Raw genomic sequence first — 19,674 nt, 5'->3', positions numbered from 1 at the left:
TATTTTTTTCCAGTCTGTTGTGAATAATTTCATCAGGTTTACAGGATATTCTTAGTGTGGCCAAATGCCGTGGCCAGCCAAGGGCAAAGCCATGAAGTGAGGAAAGTGTATCTTTGATTTGGGTTCCTTTTGTTCTTTCTCAAATGGAAAAGCAGGTCAGTACAACCAAAGGGCAAAGGATTTGGAGTGCAAAGACCCAGGTTTTTAGTTCTTGTTTCAATAATTGCTGGATTTTTGAGCTGGTGTGGGTCATAGCCCCTCTGGGTTTTCTCTGGGGAAAATGATATACCCACTTTGTGTTCCTTAGAAAGTGGTTACATAAAAAGCACATCTGAAAGGCACTCCACAATATTAGTCACTATTACACGGTCCTTCTTTTACAGATAAAATAGGAACTCAGACTCAAAATGTATTGTTGTCTGTTCACACCCACAGTCATAACGCTGGGACCAGTCAATCTCCAGCCTGTATGTGGCGCAGTGTTTCAGTCTCCAGCACTTAGAGGAGAGCATTCTCAGAAGACTGACAGTGTTTCTGAGAGGTGCTCCTTGATTTCCTGTGCTGCTCATGTTAGGACATTGCTTTGCTAAGGTTCCTCCTCCCGGCCCGGCGTGCTCACTGTTTCCTTCTGGCTGTTGAGGAGACCAGGGTCCCTGCCCCTTCCTTTACCAGTTACTGTCCCTTGCTGGGTCCCTACCGCTGGCTCTCTCGTTAGGAAGCCATGATGTTTGTGCTCAGTATCTCCCTCTCTCTTTCTCGCTTTCTCTCTCTCTCTCTCTTTCTTTCTTTCTTTCTCAGTATCTTACTCCCTTGGAGCCAGTCTTTCTGGGGCTTCAGTCTGTTAAATAGTTAACATTATAAAGTAGACTTTTTAAATCATCTCATTTTAATAGAGCTCACTACTTTAAAAACGATCTTGAAGCAGACTCTTTTTCAGTCTTAAAGAAGTATTCATGGAAGTGGGGAGATACTGCTCAAGGGGTATCAACTTTGAGTTATCAGAGGAATAAATTTAGGGATCTAACACACTGCATGGTGATTATAGCAGACAGTACAGCGTCATGTGCCCGACTTGTTGCTAAGAGAGCAGACCTGAGATGTCCTTATCGCAAGAAGGAGAGGGTAAGCACGTCTGAAGCGAGATGATAGCTAATCATGTGGCGGTAAATCCAGACGACCAGTTACCTTGAAGCTCCCCCGTTCTGTGTCAGTCGTATCTCAGTAATATGGCAGGGGGCGCTAGTGGTGAGACTGTCAGAGGCGGGAAGAGCATGGTGCCTTGGCCAGTGTTGGGGAATTAACTTGCTGAGGAAATAGTGCCTGGTGTCTTCCACCAACTTATTATAAGCCTTCCTTACTTCATTTATACCTTGAGTTCATCTTGCCTCAGGGGATTTAAACAGTCCCATTAAACATAGTTAATGTATTCATGTTCTTTAAAATGATGGCTTTCAAATGGTCTAACTGTAAGGCATAGTAAAAATTTTACACCTTGACCCACAGCACACATATATGTTCACGTGGTATGTAAGGTGCGCATAATGAAAGCAAAAGAATAATAAAACTTAACTTTACAACTCACTAAAAGATTGGCACCAGCAGTTTAAAAAGCACTGATTTTTTAAAATAATTCTTTTGGCAAACTTGATCAGAAATATGTTTGGTAGCCTAGAAGTGACTTTATGGAAAAGAAGTATTTCAGAAAGCATTACAGTGCTAAAATGTAACAAATAATCTTAGATCAGTCATCTGTCCCAGTTCTGAATTTTCCATTCCCGCATTACTTTTGTCTGAGGGACCAAATTTCTGCACATGATTTTGTAGCAGATAAATGAGAGACAGAAAGTAAGGATACTGTTTTTATCAAGTTTAGTCTATACGTTCTGCTCTCTGTGATCCTATCTTATGTTTCCTTCTTACTTGGCTAAAGGAGTCCAGGCTCTCTTACAATAGTGAGAAAAATCATTCATCCTAAAGTCAGAGCTTGAAGGGTTTCCTGCTCTCCATATTGGTTTTTCACTAAGTCTGACCCCATTAAACATTTCAGGGTTAGAGATAACATCTTTTTTCCTTAAAGGAAAAGCTTCATCATCATCATTTTTTGCCTAAATATTTTGCTGGCGGTATGGAAACACAATCATGATATCTGATATTTAATGTCATAGGTTAAGGATTGATTATTCCATTTTGTCATCATGAGCAAATTCAGCAAAGGTAGTAAGGTCTTGTGAAGCTAACTGTATGTACCTAAAACTGAAGACTGTGAATACAAAAATAGACCAGTTTGATTAAAGGAGGTTGTTCAGCCATTTAAGGAGTGACTTCTCTTCCTTATCACTTTAGAATAATATGCTTGATTAAGCCAGTGTAGAAAATACAGAAAGATAACTTCTGGGGATTAAAGGTACACATGGGCACAAGAAGATTACAGTCTAGAATAGGAACACCAGGCTTATAAAAATAATTGAAGTACAGTGTGATCAATGAACCATCGAAATATGTACAGAGTACGGTGATACTAAAATATCATGAGAGAAGTGTCCAAAACATGGGTTCCTTACACTGAATCTTGGAGGAATGTAGAGAGGAAATTATTCCAAAGGAAGGGATAGTTGTGGGAAACTCTCAAGCTGTTTTCCATCTTCCTAGCCTGGCCATAATTAACTGTGATGATGCTGGCAGGTATGACATCCTCTAAACTTATAAAAAGAGCTAATTTATCATTAAGGAGTCATTTTTCCCCCTGCTGGTTTTACAATGATTGGCTGGCTTGTGTCATTGTAGAAATGGTCTCTAATTAAATTGTACTGAATTTCTAAAGGGCAGTTTCCACTAAATGACTATGTATGTTTTCCCCTTAGGTTTCCTGAGCTTAGTCTCTCCCTGTGACAGAAGTAAGACCTTTTTACCTCTCAGTTTCCTGGCGAGGTTGCTTGTTTGCTAAGTCACACACCCAGCCCAGAGAAATGAAAAATCGTTTTAGTCATTAAGTTGGCAATGCTATTTCTACAAATCGGCTCAGAGCACTACAAGGAATTGAAAAATACTCAAGATCTGAAATGGCAAAGCTCAGAGTCGGTACTGTGTGATGGCGGTAGAGAGCAGAGAGCAGACCAGTCCTTCCCTCCTAACTTCAACCCCCCATATCAAAGTTTTTAATCAGGTTTTAAAAAAAATAAAAACATGAATTTGTGGCAGCATGAGATTTTTATTTGCTTATTCTATGTCCATTAAGATGCAGATGTCATCAAAGCAGAGACCTCATCTGACTGTTTTTATTCCTATCTCTTCAATACATAGAACCTTGTGTAGCATATATTAAGAACCCCACAAATGTTTGGCTTGTGAATGAATATCTAAATGAAATAAACCTAGACTGAATGAATTGCACCTTTTCTTCTGGCAGTTATACTATGTATGAATAGGAAGACACAGTTATATTCTCAAAACCAGGGTAGAAGGAAATGAGCATTTTGTGATTTTGTTTTTCTTAAACATTGCAATGGAATTTTAGGTATTTGGTTCATTTATTCATTTAAAATTTGTTGAACACTTACTGTTTCTCACACAAAAATAAATGGACACAGTCTCTCTTCTCATGGAATATAGATTTCGATGGGTAGCAAATGTTTAAACAAGTTAAGTGCTATAATATTGATTCTTGGTATTTTAACATTTACATTCTCAGTTTTAATTATTCACCAGTGAGTACAGAGTAGGTAGACATCGTAAATATTTTCCCCTCTGTATTTAAATGACCCATGCTACACGAGTGGTCAGTGAGCTTGAATTGTTCACTATCTACACATTCATCTGGATTAACGTGCTGTGTCTCTTCTTTTAGAAAAAATTTTAAATTAAAATTAAATTTTTTTAGGGTTGGGGGGAAGAGGGAGAGATAGAGTCTTAAGCAGGCTCCATGCTGAGTGCAGAGCCTGGTGATGCAGGTCTCAGTCTCACAACCCGGAGATCATGAGCTGAAATCAAGAGTCTGATGCTCAACTGAGCCACCTAGGTTCCCTCTCCATTTTTTTAGAGGGGGGAGGGGCAGAGGGGGAGAGAGAGAGTCTCTCCTTAAATAAACATTTTCGGGAGAAACTATTTGACAATGTAGTATCGTGAATTTAGGGATTTCCAAAGATTTGTTTAGATTACGAAAGAAAGGCCCTTTTCATCTCTTCAGTAAAATTTTAAGAGTCTCCTGTCGTGTATATGTGGGCAAAGGAGAAGAGTGTAAAAGAACCAAGACACCAGAGAGAATGGAATCATCCTCTGCTGAAGGGTGGGAGGAGGGGAGGTCAAGAGAGCAGGGAATTCTTTATTAAGAAGGAATTTCAAATGAGTAATGAGGATTAAATAAAATTAATAGGAATTTCTCAGGTAGTTGAGGTATGGAGAACAATACAAGCAGAAGAAATAACATATACCAAATCCCAGAAAAGTGAATTATTCAGTGAATTTAGAAAACAGCAAAGCACAGGGTCTTTTAAGAGCAAAAATTACAAATAGTATCAGATGAAATGGGACCATTGTCGAGGTCAAGAAAAATACAAATTCTTTGCAAAGGGGTTTGGATATTATAAGTAATTTCAGTGTACCACATCTAGTTTCTGAATAGGAGTTGTTTTTCTTTTTAAGAGATCTGTGATATTTTTTCCCAAAAGTGTTACAGTATTTTTCCTCTTGTGGAATTCTTTTAAAATGGCTGGGGCAAAGGAACAATTCAAAAATGTGACCCTTGTGCTGTGTTTAGTAGATTGAACATTCTTCTGAGGCTTAAGAAATTAAGAATGTATGTGGTTTCCTTCCAAGATCAAGAGACGAAGGTCATCTAATTGAGAAGCTCATGTCTTCCATTGCATGTTCTCATCTTGCAGATGTGGGGAAAATGCCAGTGGCTGGATTTTTGTTAGCCAGATTCAGTGAGTCTGGTTCAGGGGACTCTGAGCAAGGAAACTCTCCAGATGGGCTTTCTCAGGACATGTCTTGAATTTGGTCTCCCATTGTCAGAATGGGTCCCCGAGTCCTTGCTCACACAACATGGTTGTCCTTCCTACCTGTCGTCTTCTTTCTCCAGAACTTAGGCAGCTCTACTAAGGGACTGACTCTTATTTTGAGAGATTTTCTTTATTATCAAAATCCCCCTTTTTTTCATTGCCTGAAACTTTATTACTTGAATCCTCATGCATCACCGACTTCTTGGTTTTGTCCTGCCATTTTGCTCTGATCTACTTCTACCTTTGCCTGCTCTACAGCTTCAGACCCTTGACTTGGATTCAGATCTTTGGCTTTACTTTGATTATGAATCTTTTCAATATTTTTGTTCTTCAAAACTGTTTAAGTAGCTTTTTTTTTTCTTCCCCCATGGTTCACTGGTCAATTTGCCAAAGCCAAGGCTTCTAAAACTGCTTCAGAGCTGGTATCTCCCATTCAAATCTAACTCATGCTTAATGCTCCCATTCAGATCTTCATCCCACCCAAAGGAAGGTCTTCTTTCTTCTTTAGCCTTATTTCAATCCATGACACCCAGCACACTAATCCAGAGTTTGGGGCATCCTCCCCTATAATTCTTCTTTTATCCTTACCTGTATTCACTCACCAAGTCAGTTGGCCACCTACCCGTCTCTCTAAGAAGGCTCTGTGTTTCCATCAGCATTATCACTCTCACATTTTACAAAGAACTCCTTTAGCCTGTAGTCTTTGTGGCTTAGCCAGAAGTCTAAACTCATTTTCCATCCTGAGGCCCATATTAATACTCTAAGTCAGAAATATAATATGCCAGTGTACAACTTGAGTTTTGCTTGTTTACCTAATACATAAATATTTGTCAGTCACCTGTTTGTAAGACCGATAGAATTGAGTCTCAGTCTCTGGGTGGTTTTCTGCAGTCCTTGTCATACTTAAAATGCACAGCCTAGTCTGTCTGCCTGTCGAAACAATGGGAATCATACTGGACAAGATATGCTTTTATTTGGCTTTTCCCCCCTAAAAGGTCCTGCATTGTCCAGAGGGACAGAATCTGGTGTCAGAAGCTAGGGTCCACTGCTGTCACTGTGATATTCCCTGGACATTCAGGCACTTAATGAAACATGCAGATGTCTCTTACCGACTACCTATTAAGTTCATAATATAAATAGGTATCTTAATATTTCCGCTGTTTTCTTCAGAGTACTCTGAAATGCTTCTGATTCCTTTCGGGGAGAATATAGTCTTCATTAATATTATGACCGAAAGTAATTACCTATTGAAATGTGTTATTTTATACTAAAAAATGATATTCTACCATGGCTTGATTTTTGTTTTGATAATACCCTTTTCTAATTAAAATAACTTAAATATACACATACATGCACACACACACACACGTGTAAATAAAATTGCAGTTGTTTGGTATAATTTTGGTAATTGTTAGTTATCTCCGTCCCCTGCCATACGCTAAACAGACATCACAGCCCCATACGTCAGTGGCTGCGTTTTGCTGCGTCCCAACTCGTGGTTACAGCGCTCACAGGCAGCCCCTAGATCGTTCCACAGGGCGAGTGCCTTTGCTCGGATACACTCACGTAACCTGACTTGGTTACTTCTGTTTACTCATGAGATTGTTTTTAACTTGGTAAGAGAAGTAAAGTGAAAAGGAGTGGAGGAATACCTTTGGCAAGTTTCTGGCAAATTATTCTTTACTTAGATCCATTTTTTTAGGACATTTCTTTTATGAAGAGGAACAATTGAAGGAAACAAAACACATTTCAAATATCTAATTCAGAAGGCTTAGTAAGATTCTGAAGTATTTAAAGAAACGATTTATTCATATTTTACTTCAGTATTTATTGAGCTACTACTATGTGCAGGAATGTTTTAGTAGGTGCTGGGGTGGAACAGAGAGCTAGACAGATGCAATCCTTGTTTTCCCAGATTTAGCACCAAGTAGAGAAGACAGATAATGAAAAAAAATTAATAAAATGTAGTAACTGTTAGGGGAAACACTGGGACTACAGTTCATGCCAGCGAGCCCAATCTTCCCGATGAGAGGCTGCCTGGGAGAAGTGACGTACGGGCTGTGGTCTGAAAGACGAGAAGCCATCCGGAGAGATCCAGAATTAAGGAAAGCAGAGGGAGCACTTACGCACAGGCATGGGCCACAGATGGTGGTTAAGCTGGGTGTATGAAGAATGGGAATGACCCCAGAGAAGTGGGAGAAGGGAGTCAGATCAAGGAAGAACTAACGATAAAGGCCGAGGGGAGTGAAGTCAGCTTGGTGTTTTTAGGAACCTGTAGGTCACTTGGTACTATAAGAAAATATATCAAAAGAACTATATATACATATATTTTATATATATGTGTACATATATATTATATATATAGTTTTATAAAGTCATAAAGTGATAAACACAAAATAAGAATCAGAAATCCTTTTTTTTTTTTAAACTATAAAATGGTTTGGTTCAAGCTACCGAGTTCTTATCCTGCATTTCATGTGCTCAGAAAATGGATTCAGAACAAATTCATAAATACTGTTCTAGGAATTCTATGTGTGAAGAGATCCCCTATAGTTAGCATTGTGTGTGTGTATCACACGCGTGTGCACGCGCACACACACACACACAGAATTTGCTCTTTGATGACTGGCTTTGTATATATTCATTTATCATTACCTTTTTGAAGAAAAAAGTTTCCCACTCTTTTTTCTTTTGCTTGCTTGGACGGCATCAGTGCCACTAATTAGAAGCAAATATTACAAAGCCTTTCATTCCAAACCTTAGAGCTTTCTCTCAAAGCCCAGGTTAACAGCAGAGCCCTGGTTCGAAGAGCTGACTTACTCCAGTCCACGGACTCACTGATTCGTGAGAGCCTGTTTTCCTTAGATTTTGTACAAGAGAAGACCATCAAACATAAAAACATCAAAGCTGGACTGGAGCAGCCCAAAAAGAACAATTTTGAGATTTGAGTAGTAGTTTTAGTTCCAGTTGCTAAGCTTTTTATGTTCTTTTTGCGGTCATTCTCTAGTTCCTACTCATTTTTAGCCTGATTTGCGATGATCTAAAGATGCTTGTAAAGTTCTGAAATGATGTTACTTTATCAGTCACTAGACTAAAAAGACAAGCAGAGGCAGGACTTAGATATAAAGATTGAAGGTCCCCTGTTTAAAAGATGCTTTTCATTTGTAGTTTGCAAATATTGATGACGGACACAAAGATAAGTAAGTATCCAGTAACTTGAGTGGTAAAAATGCACTGCGGTAAGTTATTCAAGGAAAGAAAGAGTGACGTTTGTGTTCAGTGTAGAATTTCCTCTCATTCATTCTTCTGATCCGTTCACTTATTCAGTCAACAAACTTTTAAAGATTGTGTACTAAATACAAAATTCAGTGGTAGATGAAGATACAGACGTGGTTTGAAACTGAAGGGAATAGTAAAGTAAATGGTTCTCAAATACTGCAGTATCCATGCCTCTTTCAAAAAGCTGATAAAGACGATGGATACAGTAGACATGCACATCTTGGAGACCTGTGGTTGCCTCGAAGGTGACCGTTGGACCCCTTGGGATCAGTGAAGCCTGCGTAGTGATTTCTTAATTTCTAGTTTTGTTCGTTGTTTGCATTTTGTCTCCCAACCCAAGGTTTATTTAAAAGAGTTTACCTTTAAAATTAATATTGGGCCAAATCTTCCAGAAACACCTCCAGTTGAGGTATCTGTGGTTGATATTCAAAAGCCAACCTGCTCAGTAAAGCGAGCGTGAGCGCCATCTAATGCCCAGATGAAATAAACGTTGGTAACAGCCGTAGTAACACAATGGGATTAGGGCGTGTAACATTTGTAAAGATTAAAAAAAAGGTTGTACATTTGTGCTGTTATCTGTGCAGGATCATACATGATTTAAACTTTAAAATAAACTTTTTATTTACTAACACTTCTGGATTTTCAGAATAATCACAAAGATAGTACAGAGTTCCCAAAACTCTATACCCAGTTTTCCCCCCAAATAGTATGGCACTATCGTTATAATTAATAAACTGACATGGATACATTATTATCAGCCAAAATCTATAATTTATTCATATTTCTTCAATTTTTCCTTACTGTCCTTTCCCTGTCCCAAGATTCCATCTAGGATAGCACACTGCATTTAATGGTCACTTTCCTTAGGCTTAGTTATGATTGTTGTTATATTTGAATTTTACTGTAGCTTCCTGTTACTTTGCAAAATATTTCTTCAAAGTTTTCAGAAAACAATTTTTGTTATTCCTTTGATAACACGTGTAACTATTTAAACAGATTTTGTGGAGGTTTGTATAAATATAAATTACCCTTGTGCATTTTCATCTCTTGTAATGATGAAAAAAGAATAAGAAGGAGCAGTACCAAGATGTGATTATAAAGACTCATGCAGTAGAAACTGTAAGAATCCTGTTTCCATTTGGAGTGTAACCCTCACTAGCTATGTTCTTTGGCACACCACTCACACTTTTGCTTTAGTTTCCATATTTGTGGAATAAGGTCTGTGAACCAAGAAATTCCCCAGCCCTTGCACTATGAGAGGATTAAAAAAATATTTTCCCAGTGCAAGTTATAATCCTAGTGTTTCGTATTGGATATGAGTGAAGATTTATTAGTATGCACCTACTAAGCCGATGCATTATCTCGATATTATAGATGAGAAAATGTAGAGAAGTAATTGCCCATGACCATTTAGCAAGTAAGCAATGGGTCAGATTCCCAGTATAACAACTTCCAAAGAGACAGCACCCCTTTCCGAACCCATAACCCTACAGTGCTCTCCACCCGCTGCCGTGCTTATGCTAGGCTCCTCCAGTGATCAACGCTCCAGGATGAGATGGTTTCTCTTTATAGTTCTTTTGCCACTCGTTGTGTGAAACTCCATAAAATGCCATATATGAGCCTTTGTCTCCAACCTACTAAAAGCATTAAGTCTGAGGCATATTCACAGTTCTACTCTATTGGCTAATTTTTAAAAAATATTTTATTTATTGATTAGAGAGAGAGAGACAGAGAGAGCGAGCTCATGGTGGGGGAGGGGCAGAGGGAGAAGGAAAGGAAGACCCCCTGGTGAGCAGGGAGCACAAGGAGGGGCTCAATCCCAGGACCCTGAGATCCTGACCTGAGCCAGAGGCAGATGCTTAACTGATTGAACCACCCAGGTGCCTCACTATTTGCTGACATTTTAATAAAACATGTATTTTTAGTCTTTTCAAAAGTCTTCGAGAGATACACAGGAATACTGTCTTCTGGAAGCAAGATGGAATATTGTGTTTCCTTTTCAAGGCTGCACGGAATTAGTGTGCATGTGAATCTTGAAGGCTCAGGGCGTGAGCTGGGAAGCAGGGAGGCCTCTGGAGCGACCAGGCTCCTGTGGTACTGATGACCCGTTAGTGTGTGTGAGAGACGTAGCAAGTCCAGAGTTAAAAGTCCCAAGACCCACATCTTATTTCGAACTCATTACATCAGAATCTTGGGAAGCGAGAACCAAACAGCAATTTTAAAGCGCCCTAGTTGATTTCGAAGTGTTGCCAAGAGTTACACATTGTAACTCAGGAGTTGGTTACTTTCCTTTTATTTGGGGGTAAACTTGTCCTTGTCATCAATTCTTACAAAGGAGAAAGGTGTGGCTTACAAAAGAGGATAATTAGTAAAGATTTTTTACTGAACACATCTATCAAGTGCATTTTTTCTATCTCAGACATAGAACTTTTGAGATGTGAAATGAATTAAATTTGGCCTAAAGAAATTTGATTATCAGCAGTAGGCACGGACATCACAATATAGTATATGCCATTTCCTCATAGAAGAACTGGGTTTTAAGTAGTATTTAAGTGGAAAATCATGTATCTGCAAATTTTGTTTTTAATTTTTTTAACAATAATTTTAATATCTAGAATCTGAAGGTGGTATTTATTGACCACGTGTATGTTTTTCTTAAATAAGATTCCTATCTTTGCTTTGTAAGATCTGAGCTTCATTGAAGTGAATAAAGTCTTTGTGTCCTTCTTGTCCTCCACAGTGCCTAGCAAGTGTCCGAGATCGAATTGTTAGGTGAGGACTTTAGATGAGAGAGCGGGGCACAAAGGGAAAGGAAGAGATGGGAGCTGAGGAAGGAATGAGGAGTGGAAGAGGGCAAACATGGTCTCACATTTTGCATTTTTTTTTAATTTCTTTTCAGCATAACAGTATTCATTGTTTTTGCACCACACCCAGTGCTCCATGCAATCCGTGCCCTCTCTAATACCCACCACCTGGTGCCCCCAACTCCCACCCCGCCCCTTCAAGATCCTCAGGTTGCATTTTATAATTCCTTTAAGGTATGAAAAAGCAGGGGTTATTTTCTATTCTTTGAAATTGCGCATTTCCCAGGTTACTATCAAAAGGGCTCAAACTTCGGGATATTTTTGTTGAAAGGAAAGTAATTCTATTGGCTGACTTTGGTCCTTGGTCTTGAGAATAAGATATACATAAATAGATAAAAATAATAAAAATAGAAATAAATAAAAAATATAGTTTAGATGGTTTAATTTATAAATTGATAATTACACACTCCATGCTGTTAGAATTCTTTGCTAAATCCCATTATCCCATTTCTACATATTTAAACTTTTTTAAAATAATTTTTTTGAGTCCACAATATTGTAGTTTCTTGTAGACTAGAAATTTGCTCCAGATTATCTGTTAAGATCTGCATTTTGACAGTAAATGATTTACATCAGTTAACAGAGAGAATTAGTAGCAATACTTTTTAGTAGTAGTCTTAAAATAGAAGCTTCTAAGAGCTTTGACGTTTTAGCAATTTATAGACTTTGTTGGTTACAAACGAAACCATTAACAAGGAATGCCTTTATGATATGAGAAATAAATTTCAATCTGTGTGATTAAATAGTAAAGATGTATGTAATACAATGATTTGGTTAATGTTATGGATATGATTAGTAGAGTGTTTCCTTAGCATCCTGGATAGACGGCCAAGGATTGGATGTTTCTTAAAGAAAAAGGTTTTGAATTATTTTCCACATATTAGAATGAAAATCAAATGCTGGTAGAAAATAGTATCTATCACTTTCTCAAATTTCTAAAATATTCCTTTTAATTCTGCTTTTGTTATTATAATGAGCAGTTCCTTATGTTTTTAATTACAATACTATGTTAAGTGATGTATCTTGTCCACATTTCTGGCACAAAATGGTGTGTTTCTCAACTGCAAAATTATATGTATTCCTAAATATAGGCACATTTAACTTAAATATGTCAGTTGATTTAAATCAGTTTCTTTCTTTAAAAACAATTCTTAAAGCATTTTTTTCTGCACAAAGATCAACTTTCAAATCCAACTTAGAGGCCTATTTAATAATAACTCTCCTACAAGTTCAGTCAAATTTAAAATATTAGGCATCCAGTGTATTTAAATAATCACAGTGGTTCTTGGTACACAGTAACGGTACACAGTAACAGTATCATAAGTGGTGGTGGTGCTGGGCCATATTGCTGAACCCCCTTCACAGCCTCCAGTAACATGTTCAGTGGTGTCTGTTGGAGGATTCCAGGCATGCCCTCCTAATCATCTCTGGTAAGGTCCTGTCTTTCCCCTCAAAAACACATAAACAAGATTACAAACTCACTTTCTCCCCTAACTCGAAAGGACCTATTATTTGAAATGTCACCATTTTATTTTATAGAAATAATTCTCTTTCTTGTGTCTGAAGTTATAGGTTACCATACTGGTGATGGGAGCCTTTTTTGGGGAGTAGGGGGTCAAATATTTTCTGTAAATTGAAATTTGTCTATGAATAGTACTTCTGTGATGTTTAAAGTAAACACAGTAAGACATTTTTGCCCAAAGTGCTGTTTGTTCAAGTATATGACTTGAGAATGCGACATCCTGACACCACCATTTGGAGGCTGAGTCCCCTGATAGAAGGGAAAATGCCACATATCGACAGAGATTATTTCTCCCTGTTTTCTTGGACATGGGGTAAACAAGGAGAAGTTGTTTAAAAAACAAAACTACCTACGTTTTATGAGTTGATTCTATTCTGCCTAAGAATCTTGAGCTTTAAAATAAGAATTTAAAACATTAATTGGTATTTTCCTGTCAGGGAGATAGTGATTATTAATAAAAACATGATAAAAATGTGAAGATCAATTTCACTTATCTCATTTTATTAGGGAAGGGAATATTTTATGATAAAACCTATAATGCATGGTAATATGGGAGAAGGATGAAGTACTTGCTTCCCTCCCCATTTCCTAATCATGTGAATCATGATTTTAGTGGCCTGACTATTCAAACAGTTAATTAACTATTTTTAACAGCTTAAAATCTTAACAACATGAATCTAAGAATGAAACTTAAATGCAGACATGAGTAAACTGCTAACTGGCATTTTCTACCAGAAGTCTTGGTTTGGTTTTGTTTTTTTTGTTTTGTTTTGTTTTTTTTTACTATAGACCTTCTGTTTGAATGTGGACATTCTGTCTTGCTCAAATAGGACTATTTCAACACAAACTGGTATTTGTTTAATAACTTGCTGGCTCGGAACTCATGTTAATCATGGTTTCAGTTGGATTTGGACATTGGGGAATTAGTAAACGTATTGACTGAATTATAAACGGGTCTGTAGCGTTGCCTTTGATGCCGCAAGCAGTGTAGTTGGGTACCGTGGCGTATGGGAAGAGAACTGACCATTTTTGGAAGTGCTGACTGTGGGCTAATTGCTCTTTTTCATTGTGCTCCTCTGGACTTCAGTTTATTTGTGAAATGAGGAGCCAGACTAATGAATCCGTTGCTGTCTTCCAACCCAAAGATTTCTGTTGACTAAACCAGGGAGTTTTGGCTGAGATTGAACTACATAAGCCTTCTATTTTTAGGAGTCGTGGGAGAAATGTCTAAAAATGCAGTTGTGTTTGTGCCTCAGCTAATGAACGATCGGTACAGTATTATAAGAATAATGGCATTTTTTGATAATTGGGGACTTTGATGTTTCCCGGGGTTGTGTAGTGTTTCACACATACAGGTGCAGGAGGCGGGGTAACAGATATCCTAACCTCAGGATAGATCCAGAAGTTACTGTGTTTTTCAGTGATTCCCTAGGACAAACACGATTTTTTCTTCTTCGTAAGTGTCCTCTAAAAAGTGAAGTCTGGTGTTACACATCAAAGCTTTGATCTGATACATGCATTTATTATTTTGCATTTGTGCTGGTCTTCTAAGTATCAGTTGCTGGAAGTCTGTTCAGTGCAGGTTTTCTCGGACTCCGCACTGCTGATACTTTGGACTGGAAAATCCTTTGTTGTGGGGAAGCTGTCCTGGGCATCCCTAGCTCGACTGAGCAGATGCCTGTAGCAGCTCCCCATCCCAGCGGTGAAAATAAAAAAATGTCTCAAGACATTGCCAGATGTTGACTGAAGGGCGGAAATGTCCCTAGGTAACGACCCCTGGTTTAGTGCGCAGCCCCCACCCCTTTAGTTAGGATACAAAGTTAGGAGGTACTGGGCAGATTGATGCTGATGGTACTGAGTGGTTAAATTATTTAAATAATGTTAAAGCTCTTCAAAGTGAATCTATATTCCTCATTGAGCATTAAATGTGTCTATTTTGTGTACCTTCTAGATGTTCTTGATATACTCTGAGTGAGGCAATCACTTATTTCCATAGATAGGCAATAATTCCTCGGAAATCTCAATAAGTTGTCAGAGGAGATGCAAATTAAAAGAGTCTGATGATTTCATTTGTAAGTTCCCATGAGATCTCCTTACTTCCACAATTAAATAATTCTCCGAATTTCATTTTATTATATGGTAGAGACAAGGACAACAGGTCTCTGCTCTTTGTGTGGTTGTTGATATGTTTGTGTATGTTGTCAGTGGCCTTCTAAAAGATAATTTTTTTAAATGACCACTTCTCCATCCACCCACCCCAAGATATCAGGGTTTTGATGATGAATATTTTTCAGGTTATAATAATTCTCATTTTGATAATTTGGTTTAAAAAAACCCTCAGGTCTTTTGAAAGGAAGCATTGGTGGAACCATATAAGCTTTCCATGTAGTTGGTGTGGGGTATGGAGTCTTTTTCTCAAACAAAAAGCACAGAATAAAGAGGCTGTGAGATGTGTCAATGTGATATTCACTTCTTTGGGCCTCCTGCTTAAAGGGACCAGTACAGTGATTATAGGCCCAAACTGACAATCTTTGTATCTGAGGTCTGAGTGTTTTTCAGGCAAGCCTGCATTACACAGGGAGCTGAATATAAATAGGTCTTGTAAAAGCAGAAAGAAACTTAAAGAAATATAATAATATTGCAAAATCCTTTGCTAACTTTAGAGAAAGGTGGCTTATAATTATCTTGATTAAAAGGACTATTATTACTCAGCATTTTTTTAACCTTTTTAAACCCAAATAGATAGTAACTTATCAGAAACAGGCCTACATTTTTCAGAAAGATAGGCTTCTTAAAAAAAAAAAAAGTATTATCTAACTTCTCCCATTTAATATAGAATAACAGAGACTGGATTTATACTTCTACCTTAAACGATTAAAAATCTGGAGGAAAAAAATATAGTAGAACAGTGTATGACACTGGCCACTGGGCAGTAGAAAGCAGTGATCCCTGAGATAGGAAACAAATGAGATGAGACATACGATTTCCCTGATTTATTGCTTTGGGAACATCCAGGCTGTGGTGCAAGGAGAAGCAAACCAGGAGGCATCCAATGAACTCCTGGAGTGGAAGAGACAGAGCTGAGAGTCTGGGGAGATCAGAGAAGTCAGAGGTCACAGACAGAGTACCGGCAAGGAGAAAGTTGCACAAAACCCACAGAGATCTTGCAGAGCCTCCTATGTGTTCTGCACAGCCCTGATTACTGTTTGCATCTGAGGAAACCACTGAGTCTAATAGGGAAAAACACCTGGAAGGATTAGAGCAAAAGGTTCTTGGCATTCACACAGGACCTGCGGGGAAAAATGCTTGCTCCCATCAGTAAGACGGGAGTACCTCCTAAAACATGGGCACTGGGTCCATTCTTGCCTTAGTGGTGTGGAATAACAAGCCCTACATGAAATACTCCTCAGGCCTTGCCCAGCAAATCTTAAAAAAGCAAGACTCAAAAAGAACAAATTATTTCCAAATAATCTGACTACATCCCTAAGTAGAACTCAGGAATATTTACAAGATTATGAAAAATAGGGGCACCTAGGTGGCTCAGTGGGTTAAGTGTCTGTGTTTGGCTCAGGTCATGATCTCAGGGTCCTGGGATCAAGCCTCACATCAGACTCCCTACTGAGCGGGGAGTCCGCTTCTCCCTCTCCTTCTGCTACTCTTCCCTGCTTGTGCTCGTTCACTCTCTCTCTCAGATAAAATAAAATCTTAAAGGAATATAAAAAAAATCCAGCATTCAACAAAGTCAAATTAATGATACCGAACATCCAACCAAAAATTACTAGCGTATTGTAAAACTGAAAAATATGACCCATAATGATGAGAAAGACCAATCAAAACTGAAACAGACTCACAGTTGTTTGAATTAGTGAAGTATTAAAACAGTTATTTTAACTGTATTCCATATGTTCAAAAGGTAATTTGATACCTGAAAAAGAATTTCCAAATTGAACTTCTAGAGATGAAAAACACAATTTCTGAGATGAAACATGCCCTGAATAAGGTTAACAAAAGATTAGACATTCCAAAAGAAAAGATTAGCAAATTTGAAGGCATTACAACAGAAGTTATCCAAAATAAACAGAAAAAAATATTTTAAATGAGTAAATTAGTCAACCATGGAAATAGTTTTCAGTATCCCAATAGATATGTACTTGGAGTCTCTGAGAGAGAAAGGTGGATATAAAACATATTTGAAGAATAGCTGAAATTCTTCCAAATTTGATGAAAACTATAAAACCACAGATCCAAGACACCCAACAAACCCCACATGTAAGAAACATGAAGAAAACAACATCAAGAGAAATCGAAACTAAATTTTGCAAAACTAGCAAAAAATAGAAAAAACTCAAAACAACCAGAAGAAAAAAAAGATCTTTTACATATAAAGGAATTAAGAAAGGAATGGCAGTAGTGTTTTCATAGGTAACAATGCAAAGGAGACAATGCCATACTAAAGTATGGCAAGGATGGGGGAAAAACCCTGTCAACCTAGAATTCTATACCCAGCGAAAATATCTGTCAGATAGGAAGACAAAATAAAGACTTTATCAAATGTACAAAAGCCAAAAGAATTCATCATCATAAACCTATCATGCAAAAATTGTTTAAGAAATTCTTTTAGACAGAAGGAAAATGAAGATCACCTGAAAAGGCAACATCATGACCTTTCCCCTGGGCAGGAAGGGTCTATTTTGCCCCATTATGAGTTTGAACATGAGGGTGCTCCTGATTCAGCTTCAGGTTTCCCAGTAAGGAATAGGTGACAAGCATGAGGAGAAAACTGGTGATAAGGAACTGGTCCCTGACCGAACAGAGCTTCCTGACCATATGGATCACTCACCCTGGAAATTGTTACTGAGAGACTGATCAAAGTACACTCTTTAGGATTTCTGTGTTTTAGAGTATTTTTGATACTGCACATTGACCCTTATCTTAAAACAATTACTTTTAAAGCTGTAAAGTTGCCTTCTACATTAAGATCTTTAATCTACTTGGAATTTTTTTTTTCAACATGAAGATACATTCGATCCAGAGCAGCCCAATGGAAATACTATCTTGTTCTCACTAACCTGAAATGCCAACCCTATCATATATCAACCACCTATATATGCATGGAAGTCTTCCTGGGCGATCTCTTCTGTTAGTCTGTTTCTCTGTCTAGACACCAGTATTATGATATCCACGTACTAATTAGATACATTTATACAAGTAAGAAAATATTCTTTCTTCTTTCTGAAATTTACCTTGATTCTTCCTAGCCTGTTGAATTTCCAAATTAGTGTTAGGATCATTTTTTAAAAAATAGATGAAGAGGTTTATTAAGAATTCCAGCCAGATCACCTTAGTTTCAACCTGTCTTACTAACACTTGATAAGTACTAAACTCTCCAGTCCATGACAAAAGTCAGTCACAGAATGACTTCTTGTCTTCACAACTACAGGGCCAAAAGCAGATGTGGTGGTGAAGGGTGACATTTCACTTAGGTAGTAGGCATCTAGGGGTCAGATCTCTTCCTTCTCTTCCACATTCCCTTAGCAGTAAGGATAACATTTCCCACTGGGTCAACATTAGCTTCAGTTATTTTGGTGTAGACTTTGTAGATACAGTGTCATTGCTGTAATCACATTTAAGTACATACCAACTGCACATGGAAGGCATGGGTCAGACTATATTTATCAGATTCACAATGTAAAATACACAGCACTTAATATATTTTCCAGGGTTTTCAGTAGATACTTCTTGGCTGACTCGAGGGTTAAATTCTCTTTAACTTCATTAACTTCATTTTAATATAATGTTGAAGAATTCTGACAATTTATCAACATTTATCATTTACTGTTGAGGGCCTACTTTGCTCTAAGTACAATACTAAGTACTGAATATTCAGCAGTTGAGAAATAGATATGGATTGCTTCTTTGTTTTTTGATTTTGATGAAGTCCCAAAAGTTTATTTTTGCTTTTGTTTCCTTTGCCTTTGGAGACATATCTCGAAAGAAGTTGCTGTGGCTGATATCGAAGAGATTATTGCCTATGTTCTCCTCTAGGATTCTGATGGATTCCTGTCTCACGTTGAGGTCTTTTATCCATTTTGAGTTTATCTTTGTGTACTGTGTAAGAGAATGGTCGAATTTCATTCTTCTACAAATAGCTGTCCCGTTTTCCCAGCACCATTTATTGAAGAGACTGTCTTTTTTCCACTGTATATTTTTTCCTGTTTTGTCGAAGATTAATTTACCATAGAGTTGAGGGTCCATATCTGGGCTCTCTACTTTATTCCACTGGTTTATGTGTCTTTTTTATGCCAGCAAAGGAAACAGTCAAAAAAACAAAGAGGCAACCCACGGAATGGGAAAAGATATTTGCAAATGACAGTACAGACAAAAGGTTGATATCCAGGATCTATAATGAACTCCTCAAACTCAACACACACAAAACAGGCAATCATATAAAAAAAAATGGGCAAAAGACATGAACAGACACTTCTCCAATGAAGACAAACAAATGGCTATCAGACACATGAAAAAATGTTCATCATCACTAGCCCTCAGGGAGATTCAAATTAAAACCACATTGAAATATCACCTTACACCAGTTAGAATGGCCAAAATTAACAAGACAGGAAACAACATGTGTTGGAGGGGATGTGGAGAAAGGGGAACCCTCTTCCACTGTTGGTGGGAATGCAAGTTGGTGCAGCCTCTTTGGAGAACAGTGTGGAGATTCCTCAAGAAATTAAAAATAGAACTTCCCTATGACCCTGCAATTGCACTCCTGGGTATGTACCCCAAAGATACAGATGTCGTGAAAAGAAGGGCCATCTGTACCCAATGTTTATAGCAGCAATGGCCACGGTCGCCAAACTATGGAAAGAACCAAGATGCCCTTCAACGGACGAATGGATAAGGAAGATGTGGTCCATATACACTATGGAGTATGATACCTCCATCAGAAAGGATGAATACCCAACTTTTGCAGCAACATGGACGGGACTGGAGGAGATGATGCTGAGTG

At 37.9% G+C, this 19,674-nt stretch overlaps 1 protein-coding gene across 2 annotated transcripts in view; it reads left to right on the top strand.

Moving 5' to 3' along the window:
- The window catches only part of GUCY1A2 (guanylate cyclase 1 soluble subunit alpha 2), a 327,843-nt gene that overhangs the window by 243,046 nt on the left and 65,123 nt on the right, over positions 1 to 19,674 (top strand). The gene's annotated exons all lie outside the window — the stretch shown is intronic.

The sequence above is a fragment of the Mustela putorius genome, unplaced genomic scaffold (assembly GCF_011764305.1).
Source record: "Mustela putorius furo isolate JIRA1106 unplaced genomic scaffold, ASM1176430v1.1 tig00000198_pilon_pilon_pilon, whole genome shotgun sequence".
NCBI lineage: Eukaryota > Metazoa > Chordata > Mammalia > Carnivora > Mustelidae > Mustela > Mustela putorius.
This window is presented reverse-complemented; position numbering and strand designations above follow the sequence as displayed.